The sequence below is a fragment of the Phascolarctos cinereus genome, unplaced genomic scaffold (assembly GCF_003287225.1).
Source record: "Phascolarctos cinereus isolate Bilbo 61053 unplaced genomic scaffold, phaCin_HiC Scaffold_4;HRSCAF=312, whole genome shotgun sequence".
NCBI classification, from domain to species: domain Eukaryota; kingdom Metazoa; phylum Chordata; class Mammalia; order Diprotodontia; family Phascolarctidae; genus Phascolarctos; species Phascolarctos cinereus.
The window spans coordinates 630,564,959-630,581,372 of NW_027555847.1; positions in this window are offsets into that span (position 1 = coordinate 630,564,959).

Sequence of the window (16,414 nt, forward strand, 5' to 3'; positions counted from 1 at the left end):
CTGGCCAGTGGGTTACTAGGTGAAAGATGCTATTGGTAGTAACAACTTAACAATGAAGATTGAATCCCATTCACAGAAATACCAGCTCTGATGAGAGAGCATTCCTAGACCAGTCAGAGGAAAGCCCATCACTTCCATTCACCATGAGCCATCTGGATATGGAATTCCTCAGGCTGTTGACCCCATGCCCCATCCTAATTACATCTTTGCACTTCTTTCCATGCCTGAAAGGTACTTACCTCTGGCATCTATACAACCTAGATGACTTGCTGTTTATTCATGCCTTCATTTGACCGCCAATCCTGCTGTTGCTGTTATTTACACATTTTTCTGTGTCAATATCGGTATTCCTTTCTAGGGTGTACCCCTGATTCATCTCCACAAGACCATCTCTCCATAGAAATACTTTCACTCTAGAAGCTCATTCTATCCCTAGAGTACTTCTCACATTGGAAATGTGCTCTACCCCTGCATCCTCAGCCCCCAAACCCCTTTGCAACAACCCTTTAGGTGTTGTTATCTCCCACGAGAATGTAAACTCCTTGAAGACAGGAATTGTCATTCAGCTTGTATTTGTTAAATGGGTGTAATTATATCTTACAGGCTTGTTATGAGATAATAAGAGTAACCATAAAAGCTAGTATTTCTCCAGCACCTTAAGGTTTGCAAAGTGCTTTAAAAAATTTTAATGTCTTTACATGTAATTGGGAACAAAATAAAATATTGTTATAAAATGTTATCTCATTTTATCTTTACAACAACCCTTGGAGGTAGGTAGTATTATTGTTGTTGTTTTTTCCCCATTTGAAATACAAGGAAAACTGAGGCAGACAGAGTTAAATGACTTGCCAAGAGTCACACAGCTAGTGTCTGAGACTAGAAATGACTAACAAGTTGGGGGATTGATAATGTCTCATCAAGGCATAAGATGGCACCTGAATGAAGCTTTGGGGGAAAATAGGGCTTCTACAAGGCCAGACATGAGGAAACCATTTTTCCAAAGGCAAGGATTATAGGAAATAGAATGCTGTGTATGGGGGAAAGCTAGCAAGCCATTATAGGATCATAGATTTAGAGCCAGATGGGATCTCAAAGGCCATTGAATCCACCACCACAACCACTACCCATTTTACAGAAAAGGAAATTGACACACAGTTAGTATCTGAGGCAGGTTATGAATCTAGGTCTTCCTTCCTGACTCGGAATTCAATATTCTATCTACAATGCCATGTTATTGCCAATTTAACTGCAACAGAGTCCATGAAGGGAGTAATGTGAAAACAAGACTAGATAGGTTGGTAAAAGCCAAAGTATGAAGGATCTTAGATGCCAGACTGAAGTTTTGTTTGTTTTGTTTTTGTTGTTTTATTTTCACTATTTGGGTGAGGGGTGCAAATATATGGATCATTTAGAAGACAAAGAAAGGCTTTAATCACATTAGAGAACCAAATGCAATAGAATTTGTAAAGCACGTATTATGTCGTTTGGACTAGCTAACATGTGTTCCGCATTTGTTATTGCTTCTGTATGACCCTTGAGCCATCCACAAAGACATCCCTCAGCTGTCTACTAATAGGGTCATAAAGGAAAGGGAACTAGGCACCTGGGCTTTCTCAGAGCCTACAGTTCAGAGACTTTTTAAATGTATGTTCCGGACTAGATTAGGTGTGGAGAGGAAGAACAAGCTAATGAACAGCACCCCTATTCTGAGTCTGAAATCCTTTACTTTGTTCTTATCTGGGGAAGAATGATATGAGCTGGTAGGGGTTGACAGCCAGTGCAATGAGTCATGATGAACTCAGAAACTCAAGAATGTCTCTGTTGCTTATTACCTTTTCATTGAATGAGGTCAGGGGTTAGTGTTTACCCAAAGTTGGCAGGTTGAGATACTTTATTGTCCTGTGACAGGCATTACTGAGGCTGGTATGGGCCTGTGAATTCTCAGAGCTACTGAAGCCAAAGTTGGCCACATATCAGATTCCCCATATACCTCACAGACTCTGTGAGTTGGAAATGTTAGCCAACTAGTGCAGGTCATAAATGAAAAGACTCTCCATTATAACACAACCAGCAAGTGAACCAGTTTCACAGAGGAACTGTTTCAACAAAGAAAGAAACTATTCCACAATTACCTTCATGGACATAAAATAAACGAAGGTGAAAAGATGTAGCCCCACATGTAAGGAACAGACACCCCCTCAATCTCTAGAAGCTAGTTGCCTCATCAAGAGAGCAAAGTACAAAAGCAGAGAGAGTTACTGCCTTCAAAGAGCTTGCATTCTAAAAAGAGAAACATCACCTGTAGGAGAGTGGTGTCCGGGAGAGGCACTTTGGAATGGGAAGTTACAGGGGTTATGAGTAGAGCATAGGTACAGTGACTTTTGCCTCATTCCATCTAAGTGAGAGGGATAAACAGGTCTATACCGATGTGTGTGTATCTGCTACTTGAAATTACCTCCCTTTATCTGATGACGTTTTCTAATAAAAAGCATTCAAAAGAATAGAATGATGCTATGCACCTTGTACACTGGTATGATCATTAAAAAAAAACTTCCTTCAAATGATTAAGTAAGTATAACTTAATACCAGTAAAAGGAATAAATATGATTCATATATTTGTTGTTGCTCAAGTCATATCCCACTCTTTGTGACTCCATTTGAGGTTTTCTTGGCAAAGATACTAGCATGGCTTGCCATTTTCTTCTCCAGCTCATTTTTACAGATGAGGAACTGAGGCAAACAGAGTCAAGTAATTTATCCAGGGTCACACAGCTAATAAGTGTCTGAGCCAAATTTGAACTCAGATAGATGAGTCTTCCTTACTCCAGGCCTGGCACTCTATCCACTGTGCCATCTAGTTCTCCCTAGTGTATATATACATATATACATGAATATACAAACACACATATACATATACACACATATGTATATATGTATATATGTACATATACATACATATTATAAATCAACAAAAAAACTTGCTGTCATATGAATGAAATGTGTGCTTATTTATATGTATAAACAATGCTGCATCTCATTCTTGATAAGTAAATCCATCTGTTCAAAAATATTAGTTTTACTTCAAGCATCTTTATTCTCTTTGAAGCATGTTATGGATTTGATTCTTAATATGGCCTACTGAAGAACATTTCATGCTAATAAACTCTTCCTCTACTCCTCGCTAGCCATTTTGCTGTTAAGCCAGTGTTTTCAGTGAGTAGGACAAGAGAACACAGATGGTGCCAAAGTAATGCATCACCAAACTGGAAGAAACACCCAAAGCCCATTTCCTTTTAATTATGTAGGTCAGCAGTTTTATTCTCGTATGCAAATGGGTAGAGTTTAGTTTGCAGAGAAAATTAGCAGCATTGAAATTGTTAGATAACGATTATAATATATATTGAGTAGATAAGAACTGAATGGAGCTCATGTCCAAAATGAAGAAGAGAAGAAAGACAATACAATTCAGTGTACTTTGAATCCAGGGAAAAGTTTTGGACTGGAGCCAAGAAATCTGTGTTCAAAATCTGATTTTAATACCAGTCATGTGATCTTCTAAGATTCAATTTAATTCTCTCGGCCACAGCTTCTTCATCCTTAATATAGGAGTAAAAACTCGTACTAGCTACCTCACAAAGGTGTTGTAAGGAAGGAGTTTACATAGGATGGTAAATGAGAGTTGAAAGGGGCCTTGGAGGCCCTTTACTCCAGCCCCTCTTATTTTACAAATACAGAGAACTGAAGCCCAGAGAGGTGAACTTGCCCAATTGTAACACAAATCATATTGGTGGTGGGACATGAAAATGGATCCTCCAAGTCTGAGGTCAATACTCTTTCCACAAGACCATACATCCCTTTCCCAAGGATGTTCCTAAATAGTCTCCCATCCAAGCATTAACAAAACCCCTTGTGAGATGTGCAAATTTGGAGACATCTATCTCCCAAATGGTCATATGGACTATTTGTGTCCAACCTATGATAGAGCTTTCTGAGCCAATCTTGTTATAATCAGCCACAGTCAGACACACTCTACATTGACCCTGACGTAGTGATGTCATTTTGGTCCTCCCTGAGCACAAAGGACAAACGACAACCAAGCCTACTCGGCTTAGCTTTCAAGATGAGACAGAATTCAGGGTACTCAGGGTGGCACAACTGCAGGCCACAGGACCCCAGGACCATAGGGCCAACTGAGGTACTCTAATTTCAGAGTCATTGCTCTCAATCACATCTCTAGGCACAGCACCTGCCACATGATAGGTGCTTAATAAATGCTTGTTAAATATATGAATGAATGAATAGCAATTAACAAATTTGGGACTTGTGATTCTTTCCTACTTTGTTTAATAAATCAACCAACAAACATTTATTAAGGACTAGCTATGTACCAGGCACTGTGATGACTACTGAGGATACAAAAAAAAAGGTAACACGTGGTTCCTGCCCACAAGGAGCTTATGTTATAATAGGGGAAACAACCTGTAAATAAATAGCTGTGTAAGAGACACATACAGCTTAAATGGAAGATAAGCTTGGAGGAACAACACTAATTATCTAAGGAAGACTTTCTATCTTTATTAAAGCTAGTAATATGTGAGAGTTTTATTGCTCTGACTCATGTACATTAACAAGCATCTAGTCTTGAGCCAAGAGCATCTATGCACTTAAATACATACATGTCAGGGAAGCTGTACTAGGTGTCAACCTGAACCAACCTGGGCTAGCCTTGGGCCACACTGTGGCATTTGAGCACTTTAAGTAAATGCTAATATTTCAGTCCCAAAAGGGGAGACAGTGAAATTATGAAGAATCCAGATCTGGCCCTGATGCCCAAGAGAACAGTCTTTCTTCATAATAAAAGCTGATCTTGATCCCAAAGTCCACAGTTCCAACAATTGCCTGTCTGTTTTCACAGGTGACAAGACGGGGTGGTGAGAGCAGAACTCCAGGAACAGGGGCCGAGTCCTGGAGAAGCAGGGATGTGATGCTTCCAGCCATCAATGCTGCTTTGTGGCCACAGTGGAAAGAGAGAAACGCCCTGTCTCAGCCGGGAAGCTCTCCTGAATGCCGAGGGCAGCCACTCCTTGCTTTTGGGAAACCCTAAATTAGGGCTGGGTTGTTTTTTTTTTCTCTTCCAAGGTCATGCTGCCTACAAGAAGCCTTGGAAACAAAGAGGGAGGAGCCTCATAAGACGTTAAACCCCCAGACAGCCAAGGTAGTCCAGCATCAGAGACAGGAATCAGGAGCAAATGGACTCTGGGCAGAGCGTCTCGAAGAAATAAACATGTGGTGAAAACATTTCCATATCCAGTAAATACCGTCTTTCAGGGGATTTGGAGAGACCGACTCAGACCCCCCAATAAATGAGAGAGCTACTGTGTACCTAAGTGGGCAGGGCAGGCAGAACACAAGCCAAATTTCCCAGTAAACCCTTAATTTATTGGTAGTAAATGATTAAGCCCATGATCTATTGCCCCAACTCTAAAGGGAATTGTTATGTCTAATATCATGGACACGGACCACTGATATAATTAACGGGCTTTGGATGGAAAATGTCCAAGCTCTTGCTAAATGCTAAATAATGATAATTAGTAGAAAGTAGTTACTATGCTAAAAGATGGTCCAAAGTACGTCATGGCAGAGCATACAACTTACTTCTCAACTGAGTACAGGATGGGGGTAATAACTGAATATGCTCAGCTGAGGCAAAATAGCAAAAAGCAGCATGACTTGGTGTTATATAAATATATGGGAAGAGCAGTGGCTTTGGAGCCAGAGGATGTAGGTTCAAATCCTGCCTCTGACACTCAATACCTGTGTGACCTTGGATGAGCTATTCACCTCACTCTGGATCTGTTTCATCCCCTCTAGAATCAGGAGGTTAAATTAGATGGCATCTGGGATTCTATTCAGCTCTAAAGCTGGATAGCTTTATAAGCTCATAGCTTAGGAGTATGTATAAATGTGCGTATATGTGTTTGCTTTTTAAGTACAGGAAAGACTTGGTGGGGAAACCTTCTCCAAGAAGCAGAATAGCCCTAATAGACTAAAAAGTAATAATAATACTAGTAAATATTTCTAATGCACTTCACGATAGGCAGTACCTTATATATATTATCTCATTTGATCATCACAAAAAACCCATGAGGTAGGTACTATTATTATCCCCATTTTAACAAATAAGGAAACAAGCTGGCAGAGGTTATAATTTTGCAAAGTCACACAGCTAATTAATATCTGAGGCAGGATTCCTAACTCCAAGCACAACACTCTATTCATGGTGCCACTGAAAAATTTTCCATTTACACTTAGAGATGTGTCTATATGTAAAATTGGGATAATGATTATAAAACTTTATCAAGTTGTTGTGAGGAAAGAATTTAATAAATCTTAGTACCAAAAGATACTTTGGAAGTTAGGTAAGTAGACACAGACAGACAGAGACAGAGATCTCAGAGAGTGGGTAACATTTTGTAAATTTTTATATAGGTATGTTTATATAAATATTACTATATATACTTAAATATTTAAATTTACATTGAATTACATAATATATCCTGTATTAAGGTATATAAAGAGCCATGCTGCCTCTCATACAGATACATAAAAAGATGGGCAAACAAATAAGTACATGACACAGAGAGTAAGAGACAGACAGAGACAGAGAGATAGAAACAGAGAGAGAGACTAAGGTTTATCAAATGCTTTCTGGAAATAATCCTATTAGACTAAAGACACAAGTCATCATTATCTGCATTTTACAGAAGAGGAAATTGAGGTTTAGAGAGATTAAATGAATTGCCCATGGTCACATTTAAAAAAAAATCAGAATCAAGACTAGAACCCAGATCTTCTGACTGCTTCCAGTTATTTTTCTAGAATTACCCCCCCCAAAAAAAAAGCTCTGTATGCCTTTGAAATTATACCACACAGACAACCACTCATCCTGACAGAATGACAACAGATTGAGGATGGGCAAACCCAGGACATGGGTAAATACCAGTCATACCAGGGATCCAAAAGCATATGAAGCAGATTGTCCACTCAAAAGCCACCCACATAGAAGCAAAGTCCATTTGGACACTAAATGCATATAATTCTGTATATTTTAACCAAACTTAATTTCAATGAATTACTGAGTCAAAGTAAAAACAAATTTCAAAAGAAAATCCCTTTTAAAGCTATACTCTGTACTGCTCTACAGTTAAACTTCGATGAACCAAAATACCAAGAAATGAAGAGATGAAAGGAGAATGGGGAGGGACTAAGGTAAATTGAATTTTCATTTTCACAATTGGCATCCTTTACTGTTACTGTCCCCTTAGGCAGTAGATTGGCAGTCAGAGCACTTGGGTTCAATCCCAGCTATGGTACTTACTAGACAGAGTATCTAGGAGAATAAGCTAATTGGCAGTGCAAGTCACTTAACATCCCTGAGCCTGTTTTCCTCATCTGTAAAAATTATTATCATTATCTATCTTACAAGGCTGTTATGAAGAAAGAAGTCGGTAAGTAATAAAATGCTATACAGAAGCAGCATGAAATCATAGATCAAGAGCCAGGCCTGGAGTCAGGAAGACAGGCGTTGAAGTCTGCATCTGAAATATTCTGACTATGTGACCCTGGTCAAGTCACCTCCAAGCTCAGGACGATTTTCTATGATTATATGAAAGTTACAAACAAAGATCTGACTTGCATTGGTAAAAGGAGTTTCCTTGGTCAGGGGGTTCTATAGACCGGTGAAGTCACAGGTTCAACTCTGTCTCCCAAAGAGTAATATAAATGTGATTTAATGATAATAATTTATCAGATTATTATTATTGTTATTGATATTATTCCAAAAAATGAAATACCAATAAAAATTCTGATGAATTTATTCCTACTAAGTTACAAATTAATAATGAGGCATGATGTTTGACTTCTTTTTAGGGTACTTACTTTGTAACAGGAGAAAAAAAAACCTGAAGCTAAAGGAATATATCCCTAATGGTGTAATTTCAGATACATATCAAAATCAACCAGAGAGGTATTATGTGCAGCCTAGAACCATTACTGGCACCCCTAAAATCATTCAGTGGTACAGTTCAATAGTCCATCTCCTTCTCATGAAAGCTCTGCCTGTTTTAAGTGGAGGAAAAAAAATCATAGAACATGAGATGGGAGGGACCTTAGAGATTATCTAGTCTCACTTCTATTTACAGATGAGGAAGCTGAGGCCCAATTAGGAAAGGTGACTTGACCAGTACCATATGGAAAGTTATTGAAACAGTCAAGACTAAAACTCTGGTCTTTCACTCCTAAGACAGTGTTCTTTCCTCTCTCAAATGGAATCTCTCTGATTCATGGCTATATGATCTGTTTGCTATCCCTCCTAGATTAATATTACCAGGAAATTTGATTGTCATGCCATCCATACCCTTATTCAGGCCATCCATAATAATGATAAATAGCACAGAGACAAGGATAGATCCCTGGAGCATCGCTCTGGAGATCACTTTTCGTAGAAAAACCAAAGCATTAATGCTGACGCTTTTGGGTCTGGTCATTCACCCATATCCAAATATACACAATTTTAGTATCATTTCATTCACATCTCTTCGCCTTGTGCATAATAATAACAGGTGTACATAAAATTCCCCACCTCAGTAGAATGAAATTTCCTTGAAGGCAGAGACTTATTTGCTTCAGATTCCGGGTTTCCAGTGTCTAGCACAGTGTCTGGCACATAGTGGGAATTTAATAAGTGGAATTAAATTTAGAAATGCTGTTGCTCTTATCGTTTATCAGAGAAAAATCCAGTTTGACTTGAAAGATAAAAAGATAAGGTGTCACCAGATTGTGGAGAGCCTTTAATGCCAAGTAGAGGAATTTGACTATGCGAAGTCACTGAAAGTTTTTGATCAGAATAACAACATGATCAAAGCCATACCATAATTCTGTCAGTGGTAGGAAAAATGAATTGCATTGGGGAGAAAATGGAGATGGGAAAATGTGCAAGAATGATATTGCAACAAGTTAGACAGATGGCAGCGGGCCCACAAGGTGGCACAGTGGATAAGATGATGGAGTCAAGAAGACCTGAATTCAAATCAAACCTCAGACATTTGTTAGCTGTGTAACCCTGGGCAAGTCTCTTAACCCCTGTTTGCTTCTATTTCCTCATCTGTAAAATGGGGATAATAATAGCACCTACTTCCCAGGGTTGTTGTGAGAATCAAATGAGACAACAATTGTAAAGTTCTTAGCACAGTACTTGGCCCATAATAAGGACTATCCAAATATTAGATAGCAGTAGTTGTAGTTTTAGTAGTAGTAATAAGGTCCTGGACCAAGATGGTGGCATAGAATAGAAAGAAGGACGAAATAATCCAAGGGTTACAAATATAAGAGACTGTAGGGAATGGTGGTGCCATGACTAATTATCCAAACTGAACATATTGTGTTTGAGTTAACAGTGGTTTATGTGTGTGTGTGTGTGTGTGTGTGTATGTGTGTGTGTATACACATTTATATGTAATAGTATAGTGTGAGTATATGTGTGTGTGTGTGTGTGTGTGTGTGTGTGTGTGTGTGTGTGTGTGTAGTATAGTATAGTATAGTATAGCATAGTATAGCATAGCATAGCATAGCATAGCATAGCACAGCATGGCATAGTATAGTATAGTATACATACTATAGTATAATAGAACCAGTGCTACCTCTGGAATCAGAAAACCTAGGATCAAATCCAATTCCCAATGCTTACTACCTGTGTGACCTTGGGTAAGTCACTTAACATCTTTGGTCCTCAGCTTCCTCATCTAGAAAATCAAGAGTTTAGACTGGACAGCTCTGAGGTCCCTTTCAGCCCGAGATATATAATCTCATGAACACATAAAACTGGAACTCAGAAGGGAGATTGAGATTGGAAATACAAATTTGGTGGGAGTCATCTAAGTAGAAGTGGTAGTTGGGATGTGGGAAGAAGAAAAAGCTAGAGACAGAGATTGAGGAGGAGGAGGAGGAAGAGGAGGAGAAGAAAAAGGAGGAGGAAAAGGAGAAGAAGAAGAAGAAGAAGAAGAAGAAGAAGAAGAAGAAGAAGAAGAAGAAGAAGAAGAAGAAGAAGAAGAAGAAGAAGAAGAAGAGAGGAGGAAGAATGAGAACAAGAAGAATAGAAAAACAAGAAAAAGAAAAAGAGGAGGAAGAAGGATAAGGAAGAGAAAAAAGAAGAAAGAAAGAAAGAAAGAAAGAAAGAAAGAAAGAAAGAAAGAAAGAAAGAAAGAAAGAAAGAAAGAAAGAAAGAAAGAAAGAAAGGAAGGAAGGAAGGAAGGAAGGAAGGAAGGAAGGAAGGAAGGAAGGAAGGAAGGACAGAGAAAGAAAGAGAAAGAGAGAAGGAGGGAGGGAGGGAGGGAGGAAGGAAGGAAAAGGAAGGAAGGAAGGAAGGAAGGAAGGAAGGAAGGAAGAAAGGAAGAAAGAAAGAAAGAAAAGAAAGAAAGAAAGAAAGAAAAATAGAATAAGAAATCAAAAGAAGATAAGGAGACAAAGATGAAGTTATTAGATAGGAGGAGAACTAGGAATTTGTGGTATCCTTAAAAATAAGGAATGAGAACTAATCCAATAAGAAGAGGTGGTCAACAGTGTGAAAAGCTGCAAAGTTGAAAAGAATGAGGACCAAGAAAAATGCACTAGATTTAGTAATTGAGGTAATTAGTGACTTTGAGGAAACTAGATTCTATAATATGGTGAGGGTAGATTGCAGAAGAACATAGCTAGAAAGGAAGGTAAAGCATTAAGTACATACATTTTTATTAGAGAAACTTAATAATGAGTGGGAGGGGAAAGATAGATAATAATAGGAAGTATCAGGGGAATGTATTTTAGGATCTGAAAACTGCACACGTAACCTGAGTCCCAAAGCCCGTTGGTATAGTACTTTCTCCTCAAGAGTGGAGATCAGTTTGACTTTCTTTGAGTCTTTTCTTCATGCTCTTGAGTCTTTTCAGGCTTTGGATGCTTCTGTCTTCCAGGTTCAAGAGAAAAGATGAACAATGCCAAGCCCCCTTCAAATTGCTGAAGGGTCAATGAGACCGAGAATACATTGACACAAGTGGAGATGGCAATCTCTATAATGTCATTTTCCTCAACTTGATGAGCTAGAGACTTCAGGGAATTTCCCCTTGGACGAGACCTGGTACTCTCTTAGTCGAACTGAGTTACTCCCTGTGGGAGAGTTCTTTCATTCTGTATCATTTGGTATATATTCTTTTATGATTTCTGTTTTACTATCCACTTGAATATATGAGTTTCTTTGCTAATTGCTATATGTGTTCATTGTGAAAATAGTATTTGACAGGAAGGGAGCCAAGCCTTGAATATAAAGTTTGATGTCCTGCTTCCCTAATTAAGAAACAGCTATCAGAAGGTTATCTTGAACCTTAAAACCACATTCCCAGAGAGCAGATAGAAGTAATTCTAGCCTCGCCCCCGCTCTCTCTGCATAGATCAGAGTGGCCACGCTTCTGGTTCCCACCTCTTGCTTCCCCTCCTGGCAGGGGTCAAGGTCTCTCTTGGAGAAAGGTGGAGGGAGAAGAAGCTACAGATATCTATTTTAACCTCCCTTTAAGCCACATAATGCACCTCCACACTATATATGGGAGATAGCCCTTGCTACATGCAGGTTTTATAGACAAATAAAAAGGAGCTAGCTAGTTGTGAGACCAAGAATGAAGATGAGTGAGAGAGAAGTCTCCTGAAGGAAATAGGAAAGAATAGGATCACAGACGCAAATAGAGGGGTGACCTTTAGTGAACAGTGAATTGCTGTGTCTGGAGGAAAAGAAGAGAGAGGTGATATAAAGAAGTTTTGCTGAATGGAGGAAAGAGTTGAGCAAATTCGTACTGAATGCCCTCAATCTCAGGGAAGTAAGAAGCTAAATCAGAAGCTGTAAGTATAGAACTAGTGTAGAGAGATAGGGGTGTGTGTGTGTGTGTGTGTGTGTGTGTGTGTGTGTGTGTGTGTGTGTGGCACACTAGCCTCCCAGATTCCATTGTACTATCCATAGCCTCTGTGAGAGAAGTTGTTGAACCCTGTTTCATAGGGTTGGTTAGCAAGAGGAGAAAAGAAAAGCTTTAGAATAGTGGAGTATGAGATAAGGCAGAGATAGAGTAGCACTGTCAAGCAATAGCAAGGGCTTGGTTGAAAACATGTACGAAGTAGCTTAGTGACTTCCTTCACTGATGTTCAGGAGCCTTAGAGGAGTAGAGAAATCAGCAGGTGGGAGCCAGCCAGGGATGAGGTGGGAACAGCTAAAGTTGGAGGGGAGAGGATTGTCTCAGGTAGCAGTCAAGGCTCAAGGTGTTTTAGGACATGAGTCAACTGTCAAGGGGCTAAGGGTCATAGGAAAGCCAAAGATTAGTCTTGGTGTGAATGGATCAGAAAGTGAATAAATGAGGGGAAGAAGTAGATGGATAAAAGGATATGGGCAAAAAATGAATTTTCAGAATTCTAGATCATAAAAATCGTGGAACTCCAAAAAAATGGTTAGGCTCAGTATGTTGTTGAAATGGTTGGGGAAGAAGGCTATTGGACTTCAGAAGGCTGAAGATTTGAGAAGGGAGATTATTAGAAAGATCACCAGCACAAATAAAGCTGATACAAACTCAGGCCACTAGGTGGCACAGTGGATAGGACCCAGCCCTGGAGTCAGGAGGACCTGAGTTCAAATGTGGCTTCAGACACTTACCAGCTATGTGACCCTGGGGAAGTTGCTTAACCCTATTTGCCTCAGTTTCCTCATCTGTAAAATGAGCTGGAGAAGGAAATGGCAAACTACTCCGGTATCTTTGCCAAGAAAACCCGCAGCGGGGTCACGGACAGTCAGACGTGACTGAAATGACTCAATAACAACAAAACGGGGGCTGCAGTATGAAATGTATAGCCTCCACTACATTCTGCCCTCACCTGGCCTCACCTAGAGTGTTAGGTTCAGTTCATCATTATCATCACATTTATATAGTTCTCTATTGGCAAAGTTTATTACATACTATTTGTCATTCGATCTTCAGAGATAGGTGGTGTTATTATCCCCATTTTACAGATAAGGAAACTGAGGTAACAAAAGGCTATCTGGCATGTCCAGGGCCACAGAGCCAGTAATTGTCTGAGGTAAGATCTGAGGTCAGGTATTCCTGACATTAAGTTGATGACTCTGCACTGTGGCCTCCAGGAGCTTAGAAATATAGGACAGACTAGAATGTAATAGAATAGATTGAAGGAACCAAGCACTGTGGAAGTGCTTCATAAAAAGTATCTCATTTGATCCTCAGAACAATCCTGGGAGGTAGGTCCTGTTATTGGCCCCATTTTTCAGATGAGGTACCTGAGGCAGACAGAGTGAACTACCCAGGGTCACATAGATTAGAATAAAACAGAATAAAATCCCTCCTCTTTTCTACCTTCTTAGAAGGGTTAGATTTAAAGAATCACTTCAGACAAAGCTTCAGACTTAGTCCAGTCTACATATTAGCAAGAATCTCCTCCACCACATATAGATGACATTTATACCATTTCCTTTTCTGGAGATGTATAGATATAAGCAAAGCCTTGGGTGATTTAGGGGCCCAGAGACAAAGGGCTTAGATTAGAGGACCTCATCTAATATAGGATTTTTCTCATTCCATGATTCTAGAACTCAAACATTAGAAGCTTAGATATCTAGATTCCTTCTGCTATGTTATCAATTCTGTAGAAGCACATGCATATACTCATACACATACACATACACACACATATACATGTACATACATACACATTCCTATACCTGATGCAGAAGTCACCATGAGTGAATATATAAGCACTTAAATCCTAAGAAATCTAAGTACCTAAGAAATATGTGTGGCATGTCCCAATGGCCTAGCATGGCTCATTTAACATGTGCACAAATCTTTGCTAACCTTTCTGTTCCCTCCTGCAAAGCTAATTGCCTTAGGCCAACTCACCTGTCACAGATATCCTGTTACTGGAAAAAAACATTTTCAATGTTGTTCAGTCATGTCCGATTCTTCATGGCCCCATTTGGGGTTTTCTTGGCAAAGATACTGAAGTGGTTTGCCATTTCCTTCTTCAGCTCATTTTACAGATGGGGAGCTGAGGCAACAGGGTGAAGTGACCTGCTCAGCGTCACACATCTAGTAAGTATATGATTTGAACTCGGATCTTTCTGACTCTAGCCCCAACACTCTATCTTACTGCACCACCTAACTGCCTTTAACATTAGAGCTTCTCTAAAATAGAATGGGAGGCTAGGAAGCACAGTGAGTGCTTCATCGCTTGAAGTCTTCAAGAGGAAACTGAGTGGCCACTTGCAGGAATATAGTAAGCCTATATCCTGTGATTTGTAGACCACTGAAAGATCTCCCTTGCTTAATACATGATCCCCACCTGCTTGCAACAGAATTTGTAATTTACACCATTATTTACTCCTTCAGGCTAAAGCATTGAAAATTTTCTATTAAAAGAAAAAATAGAAGGGAGAACACATTGAACCCTTACTGATCATTAATGTCTTAGCTTGAACTAGTTCATTTGACCACAGCATTTGGCACTGTTGGCCATCTCCTCCTCCTGGATACTCTCTACTCCCTGAGTTTCCATGATACTACTCTCTCTCTCGGTTCTCCTCTTACCTATATGACCAACTGTTCTGTTTGCTTTGCTGGATCTTCACCCTGTATTACAGCCATTAACTGGAGCTTTCCCCCAACGTTCTATACAAGTCCTTTTCTTTTCTTTCCTATGTTCTCCCACTTGATATTCAGCTCCGGTGGGCTTCATTATGTGTGTATATAAAAATAGATAGATAGATAGATAGATAGATAGATAGATAGATAGATAGATAGATAGATATGTATATATATATACACATACACACATATATACATATATATAAATTAATTATATGCAGATGATTAATTAATTATATGCAGATTAATATATGTATTAATTAATTATATGCAGATGATTCCCAGATCGTCATTTCCAGTCCTAATTTCTCTCCTGAGCTTCTGTACCATATATGCAAATGTTTATTAGATATTTCAAAGAAGTCACGCTATAGGCATCTCAGACTCATACGTTCAAAATTAAGGTTGTTACCTTTTAATGCAAAGTGACCTCTCGTGAATTTCCCACTGTTAAGGGCACAACCGCCTCAGTCTATTTCTTGTTCCTCACCCACAGTAGTCCATCTCTCATATCCACTCCTTTTCACTGATTGTCTCCAACATCTGGAACAATCTCCTAGGATCCTGAGATAAATGACTTCCCAGGGCCATGTTGCTAGTAAGTATTAGAGCCAGAATTCAAATTCAGCTCCCTCTTGACTCTAAGATCAGAACTTTCCATCATACCACAAGCCGCAGTCCCTGCCTTCATGTAGTTTTTTTTTGTTGTTGTTTTGTTTTTATTTTTGTTTTTGTTTTTTGGCTAGGCAATGGGGTTAAGTGACTTGCCCAGGGTCACACAGCTAGTAAGTGTTATATGTCTGACTTCATGTAGCTTAAAATCTAATCTTTACACTTCAGTTTGCATAACAGAAGATCTTACAATTTTGCTCTGAGAAGCAACTTAAAGTTTCTTATGCAGTTTGAGACAGTGGTATAAATGCTGCAAATAAAAGTATTAGGAGGGGAAAAAACAACCAATTAGTATGACTTAATTTACACTACTCAGAAGTGGATGAGGACCAGAAAAACAAAACTTGCAGATTTAAAAGGAGATCTTATGAAGACTTCTATGAATAAGTTTAACATCTTGCCATTTTTTTACCTTCTGTATCACACCTGAGCCCTCCAGTAGAGTATTCTTCTCATACTTCATCCTGACATGAAAACCAATTAAGAAGTAATTACTGAGCACCTACTCTGTGCCAATGAAGCAAAAACTGTAGAAGGTCCTAAAAAGCTGGAAGGACTCAAATAAGGGCCCAATGACAGACTTTGTCACTGTCATCCCAGGACAAGTTGGCCAGATTCAAAGAGGCATGTTACCAAGAAGTCAGACTCAAGAGTGTGGTCCTTTTGGCCCATAGGAACTCATGAAGACCATCTATTGAGTGCCCATGAGGGTGGAATCATGACCTTTTAAAGTATTAAACAAAGATCTTCTCTGCTTAGATCTGCAGATATTTCCAAAGAATCTCAGAGAAACTCTGATCTGGTTTATCTCTTACATTCAAGTTCTATTTATGAATAACAACCAACATGTCCATGGAGCTGTTAAAGTTTACAAAGCAATTTCCTCACAATAACCCTGTTGGGTAAATAATGTTAGTCCTGTTATTCCTCTTTTATAGATGAGATCACAGAGATATAGGGAGGTTAAGTGATTTACACATGGACAGCTAGTCCCAGAAGCAGAATTCAAATATTATCCTTCT